Source organism: Lissotriton helveticus, chromosome 1_1 (assembly GCF_964261635.1).
Source record: "Lissotriton helveticus chromosome 1_1, aLisHel1.1, whole genome shotgun sequence".
In the NCBI taxonomy this organism is placed as follows: Eukaryota; Metazoa; Chordata; class Amphibia; order Caudata; family Salamandridae; genus Lissotriton; species Lissotriton helveticus.
This window is the reverse complement of record NC_136057.1, coordinates 544,537,935-544,544,975: the sequence shown is the minus strand read 5'-3', so window position 1 is coordinate 544,544,975 and position 7,041 is coordinate 544,537,935.

Genomic DNA, 7,041 nt, shown 5'->3' with positions numbered 1-7,041 from the left:
TCCTTTATGCCTGATTAAAGCCTGTAAACTCCAGCTACCTCGAATCTTGACTCTTATTTATTGAGTTACCTGTTTATTGATTATTCTGAAAAATAGATCCGGTAATAAATTATTTATTTACCACATAATGGCGCCCGAATAGGGACTTGCCCTTTCCCCACGCGCCGGAGAAGCCACGCAGGCCCCCCTGATCCTCTGCAGCCGTGACGGAACCATACCGTGCACGTGCAGATATTTCTGCTTCAAGTATCCCTCAGGCCCACGGAGGAGACGGAGGTTGCGGTCCAGCGTCCAGACGAGGCGGTGAGGAACGCGGCGAGTCCCGACCAGAGCCCAAGCCGAGAGTCCAAGGTCCGAGGTATCCAGAGGCCCACCTGTAACTGAAGTCCGAAGGGCATGGCTTCATTACACGTCTCTGCAACGCAGCCTCCTGGCGCATACTGGAGGTTCCCGGTGAGCTAGTTGGCCCCCAGGGGCCCCCAGTATGCAAGGGGACTTAATCCCCCAACTAAGAACACTCTACAGGGCGTGTTAGCACAGTGGTGAAGGTAGGGGGAGGGGCTTGAGGTGATATGAGTGCAAACATGCCCTGAGGCGCGTTTTAAGTTGGGGAATTAATTCCTGTTCAATCCAGAGGTCCCCTAGGGGGCAACTAGTCCAACAGGTATCTCCAGTAAGCGCCACGGAGCTGTGTTTCAGAGTGTTGTAAAAAGGGGGCGTGCCCTTTGAACGACTCTCTGCAACACAGCTACCTGGCGCATACTGGAGGTACCTGGTGGGCTAGTTGGCTCACAGGGGACCTCAGGATTGAAGAGGAATTAATTCCCCCATCTAGCTCACTACTATTCCTGAAAAGTTAATGTAACTGTACTTACCAGAAACTTAAATTTCCTTCAATAGGATATCATTGTCTGCTATATAAAATATATATCAATTAAAAAAATATTAAATACAAAAAAAATTACAATTTCAATATTTTTAAAAACAGTTTTTTTCCAATTTATAATAAAAATGTGTAATGTAATTTAAAAAATAAAATATCTAAAAATAAATCATTTAAAATATTGTAGTAAATCAGTATAAAAAAAATATAACAATTAATACATTTAAAAATTATCATTTACAAAACCTTTGAAATTCACTAAAAAAACATAGGTTTCAGGCACGTTATAGTTAAAAATTAGCATTTAAAAAACCTTAGAAATTCACTGAAAAAACCATAGGTTTCAGCCATGTTATAGTTAAAAATTCGCATTTAAAAAACCTTAGAAATTCACTGAAAAAACCATAGGTTTCACACACGTTATAGTTAGGAATTAGCATTAAAAAAACCTTAGAAATTCACTGAAAAAAACATAGGTTTCACACATGTTATAGTTAGCTGGACATTTCACTCATACAAACCCATTGAAATTCCCCCGTTATAGTTAATTCAGCTAACTATAACTCGCGCGCCCACAATGCACTGCTGATGACGTCACATATTATATCACTCATGACATGGTTAGTGACATCACTCATGACATCACTGATGACATCTCAAATGACATCACTGATGACATCACTGATGACATCATCCTTGTGAAAGAGTGGCAGACCTCCTCTCAGCGTAATATAACCCTTAATACACACATTCAAAAATAGAAACTAAAATTTTCAAAAAGATGGAGATACCACTTCCAGTTAGAACAACCTAATCAGTAATTCCAAAATCTACATACACTTCCAGTCATTCACTAACAGTTCTATATAGGCACTCATACATGTACTCACTCATCATATGTACTCATACACCTATACATCTTATTACACACGGACACTCATCTATTTACTTGCATTTACATCCATATACAGCTATACACCCACCACTACACTTACTTCTACAGAATCATACACATACTTACTCTCTTAAACAATCACTTATAGAAACACATACTTTATTATACAGGAACTCTTACAATCTCTCGCTCTCACATATACTCACTTATATACATCAATACTCACATATACTAGTTTAACACTTATGTAATTACTCATAAAGATAGTATTGAGACAGTGATTCACTCACTAACACACCCATACACACACTCATCCACCCATACAGTCCTGCACACATGCTGTCTTCAAAACACATACAAACAGTGAGTCACCCATTCATGCATCTATGCGGTAAGTAATACCCCCACCAAACCATACAGAGACTCATACTGATACTCTAAAAACCAACTAATAACCCATATCGACACTCATGTAGCTAGTCACCAACCAATGCATCCACTTATACACAAAGTGAGACACTGATACAGATATTTTCATATTTAAACATTACTCGCTAATACATGTATTCACTAAGATAAACGGTCAGCTATACAATCATTTTTACAAAAAAAAACATCCATTTAGACACTTATTTACACATTTTTTCTTCCATCGACCTTTAGATATACATATATAAAACATATTTATTTTTCAGAGTGACACACATTCACTGGATGATGTCATGAGTGATGTCATGAGTGATGTCATTTGAGATGTCATCAGTGATGTCATGAGTGATGTCACTGACCAAGTCATGAGTGATATAATATGTGACGTCATCAGCAGTGCATTGCGGGCGCGTGAGTTATAGTTAGCTGAATTAACTATAACGGGGGAATTTCAATGGTTTTGTATGAGTGAAATGCCCAGCTAACTATAACATGTGTGAAACCTATGTTTATTTCAGTGAATTTCTAAGGTTTTTTAAATGCTAATTCTTAACTATAACGTGTGTGAAACCTATGGTTTTTTTCAGTGAATTTCTAAGGTTTTTAAATGCTAATTCCTAACTATAACATGGCTGAAACCTATGGTTTTTTTCAGTGAATTTCTAAGGATTTTTAAATGCTAATTTTTAACTATAACGTGGCTGAAACCTATGTTTTTTTCAGTGAATATATATATATATATATATATATATATATATATACTTTTCCACCAAGCATAAACAGATTTGCCAATGCACTCCTCTCCAACATGAAATCACCACTTCAGTTCAGTTGCAATATAGGATATTTATTTAAATTTATTCCGGCATGTTGAATCCAGAAAAAAAAAACGTGTTTCAGCGACCAACTCGCCTTGCTCACTGGTAATTCATTCAAAACAGCAGGTCCATTAAATAATGTTTAAATAAAGTTTTCTGAAAACAAAACATGTGTAAACATAAACATAGGACTTATGTAAACAAACTACCATGGCGGCCATCTTAAAGAGCCTAATTCTGCGATACCATACCGCTATAAACAGCAACCCCCATAATCGTAAATGATGGTTTTTCAGAATATAGCCTAGATCATCCAATATACATTGCTTTTTTCGAGCCGAGGTAATCATTCAAATTTATAAATTTTCAATTGATGTTATCATAGTGAAATCGTTATAACCTATAATAAATGCTCCCACTCAATCGACTGGCAGCTCTGAATATCACAGAACCATGATGCATCATAATAGTGTTTACAATATTAACTCACATGCTCAACATCATATTACGTTTGTAATATCTCAGTACAGAATTGAATATTAGATGAATAATTCAATTGCTATGTGCCTTCCTGTAAATGTATAAATAATACCCCAAGTGGGTAAGCACATCTAGCATGGATAATTTACTCAATGTCCTGAATAAACGTACACTCTAATAATAAATAGTATCTTCATCCCAAGTGGGTTCCATGAAAATTCTTCAAACACGCTGTAGCTTCATATCATGAATGACCTGAGCAAAAAAGAGAATAACAATCAAACCACTTGCATTGGTATGCCCTTTTTAACTATCCAGTAATTTAGCCTGAAACTGTGACTCTAAGTCTCCGGTGTAGTATCTCTGATATGTTTTTAAATCACATTTTTCCTCTTTTTGACACATTGTTTTATTAGTTTGTTTCAAACAACGGCCTAACGCCATCAGTGATATAATTTGAGATGTCATCAGTGATGTCATGAGTGATGTCACTGACCATGTCATGAGTGATGTAATATGAGACGTCATCAGCAGTGCATTGTGGGCACGCGAGTTATAGTTAGCTGAACTAACTATAACGGAGGAATTTCAATGGTTTTGTATGAGAGAAATGTCCAGCTAACTATAACATGGGTGAAACCTCTGTTTTTTTCAGTGAATTTGCAAGGTTTATTTAAATGCTAATTCCTAACTATAACATGTGTGAAACCTATGGTTTTTTCAGTGAATTTTCAAGGTTTTTTAAATGCTAATTCCTAACTATAACGTGTGTGAAACCTATGGTTTTTTCAGTGAATTTCTAAGGTTTTTTAAATGCTAATTCCTAACTAAACCATATGTAAAACCTATGTTTTTTACAGTCAATATATATATATATATATGAAGTAATCGCCTCCTCTCAAGGAAAGAAGCAGGAGCCTCTGCGGGGATTTCAATGGCAAAACTCTTTAATTCAAGTTAATGGCGGATGCATTTCAGCCGGTGTGGCCTCTTCAGCACCTGCGGTGGTGAAAACGGAAGTCCTCACGCTCTGCAGTTTAGAATGCACACCTCCGCACTGGATAGGTGCAAATATCAGCTCCGCCCCTCAGCCATGGGATCCTCAGGTGATAGTGTTCAGGGTCCGAAAGCATCAACGGACTCCAATGCCCAGGATGCATCAGTGGCTCCCAGGTGAGTAGTGCTGGGGGACGGTGATGGAGAAAACCAAAAAGGTAGCTGTGGGAGAGGTGCTCTGCAAAACGTTCTTCCCGCAAAATGAAAATAAAAAGTCTCGCCTTGGGTCCCCTAGACCCCATCCACCATTGGTCCAAGCACAGAAATAGCGTGAGCAGGAGGTGCATACAACCCGCCCTGGCTGAGAAAAATGTCTCGCTGTGTCGCTGCAGATACTTGGACTGCCGGCAAGTCTGGAGATATTCAGGAACATGAAGAAACACGCAATGCCGAAGCAGACTCCAGAATCTCCAGGCCACTTATGATGGGGGGGCTCCTGAACCGCGCCTCTGGACAGCGCGCAAAATATGAAGTAATCGCCTCCTCTCAAGGAAAGAAGCAGGAGCCTCTGCGGGGATTTCAATGGCAAAACTCTTTAATTCAAGTTAATGGCGGATGCATTTACCTACTGGCGATCGCCAGTACGTATATATAGTTAGGATTTTTTTGAATAGGGATTTCTGAAAATTCTATGTTGAATAACTTTGGCGTTGATGGACGGAATTGGCTGAAATTTTCAGGAAAATGGCACATTTTGTTTTTGAGCGTACCCTGAAAGTGTGGAGGGGTTTCGTCAAGCGGGGGCCGAGAAAAAAGGGGGGTTCCAAAACGTGTTTTTAACATTGAGTTTTCCATAGGGCGGTTGGACTCACTTTTAGCTCGAACGGCTGAATGGATTTCCACAAAACTTGGCAAAATTGTAGGGACTGGTAGCCCGATGTGCCTTTGCTATATCTCAAGATATATGCTCCAGTGGTTTTTACGAAAATTAACTTTGAAAAATATCTATTGGGCTACATTGGGCTATATATATGTTAGAGCCCAAATGTAGCCCAATGTAGCCCAATGTAGCCCAATGTAGCCCAATGTAGGCCAAGGATGGCCACCAGAGACAAAAAAATACAAATGTAGCCCAAATATCAGCCAGATGTAGCCCAACTATAGCCCAGTGACAGAATGTCCCAGAGTGTTCTAAAAAACAACTAGAGCGCTAACAGTCTTACTTATGACAAAAGTATGGCACACCTGAAGTCATCTTGATTGGGGGGGTTTCGTCAAGCGGGGGCTGAGAAAAAAGGGGGGTCCCAAAACGTGTTTTTAACATTGAGTTTTCCATAGGGCGGTTGGACTTACTTTTAGCTCGAACGGCTGAATGGATTTCTATGAAACTTGGCAAAATTGTAGAGACTGTTTGCCCGATGTGCCTTTGCTAGGTCTCAAGATATGTGCTCCAGTGGATTTTGAGAAATTAACGTTCAAAAAAATATATATATCTGTGACAGCGTCCCGGTTAGCGCCCCGGTTCGCGTACCAGACGCGTAACGGAACTTCGCGAGGAGAAGCGGATTGGCTCTCCGGTGACTCTCAACATTCTAAACAGTCCGGAGCGGCCGCCATCTTGTCTCTCGGTAGGATCGAGAGACAAGAGGTGGAAATAAACGAAGGGGGAAATGAATGAAAGGGGCAAGGTAGACCCCTCCTGACCCCCTAGGATTAATGTGGGGGCTATTAAAGGGCCCCGTGGGGCAAAAAAATAAAATACATATTTTTTCGATTTTTCGCGGTGGAAGCGCTACCCGGTACGCGAACTGGGTAGCTCACCGGTAGCGTAACGGGAGTCCGCCATCTTGTGTTTCGGACGAATTTAGTCACAAGATGGAGGATAAACAATGTTGGGAATGGGTATAAGGGGGCAAGGGAGACATATCCTGACCCCCTAGGTTTTCTGAGGGTGGCTGAGGAGGCCCATATATGTAAAAAAACCACCCTTTTTTTCCCAAATTTTCGCACGGTTAGCGCCCGGTCCGCGCACCGGGTAGCGTTCCGGAAAGCGTAACAAGGGGAAAACCAAGGGAAATAGTAAAATAATATTTTAGAGTGCTTTGAGGTAGGGTAGCTCTGAATAGAGCTGTTGTGTTGTGTGGGTGATGTAAGTACCAACATGTAGGTACCAATGAAGAGTCTAAAATTCAATGTACACCGTCTCCTCTGTAGATATTTTGTATGTTCTAATATGGGTTATTTAAATGTAAATGTGTGGAAAAGCACTTCATGCTTTAAAGCAATTGTATTTTTGAACTGATTGTTCTTTCCTCTTAGTCCTCCTCTTTGGTTTTTTTCCCCACACTCTTCTTCAGCATGATAGTTGATAAATTCGTTCCCTCAAAAAATTTATATACATAAAAAAATTATATTAAATACATATAAAATATATTTTTCCTTTAAAAGAAGAATACATTTTACAGCTTTTGATATTTGCTATTAAAAAAACATTGAAATTCACTGAAAAAACCATAGATTATAGACCATATATAGTTAGG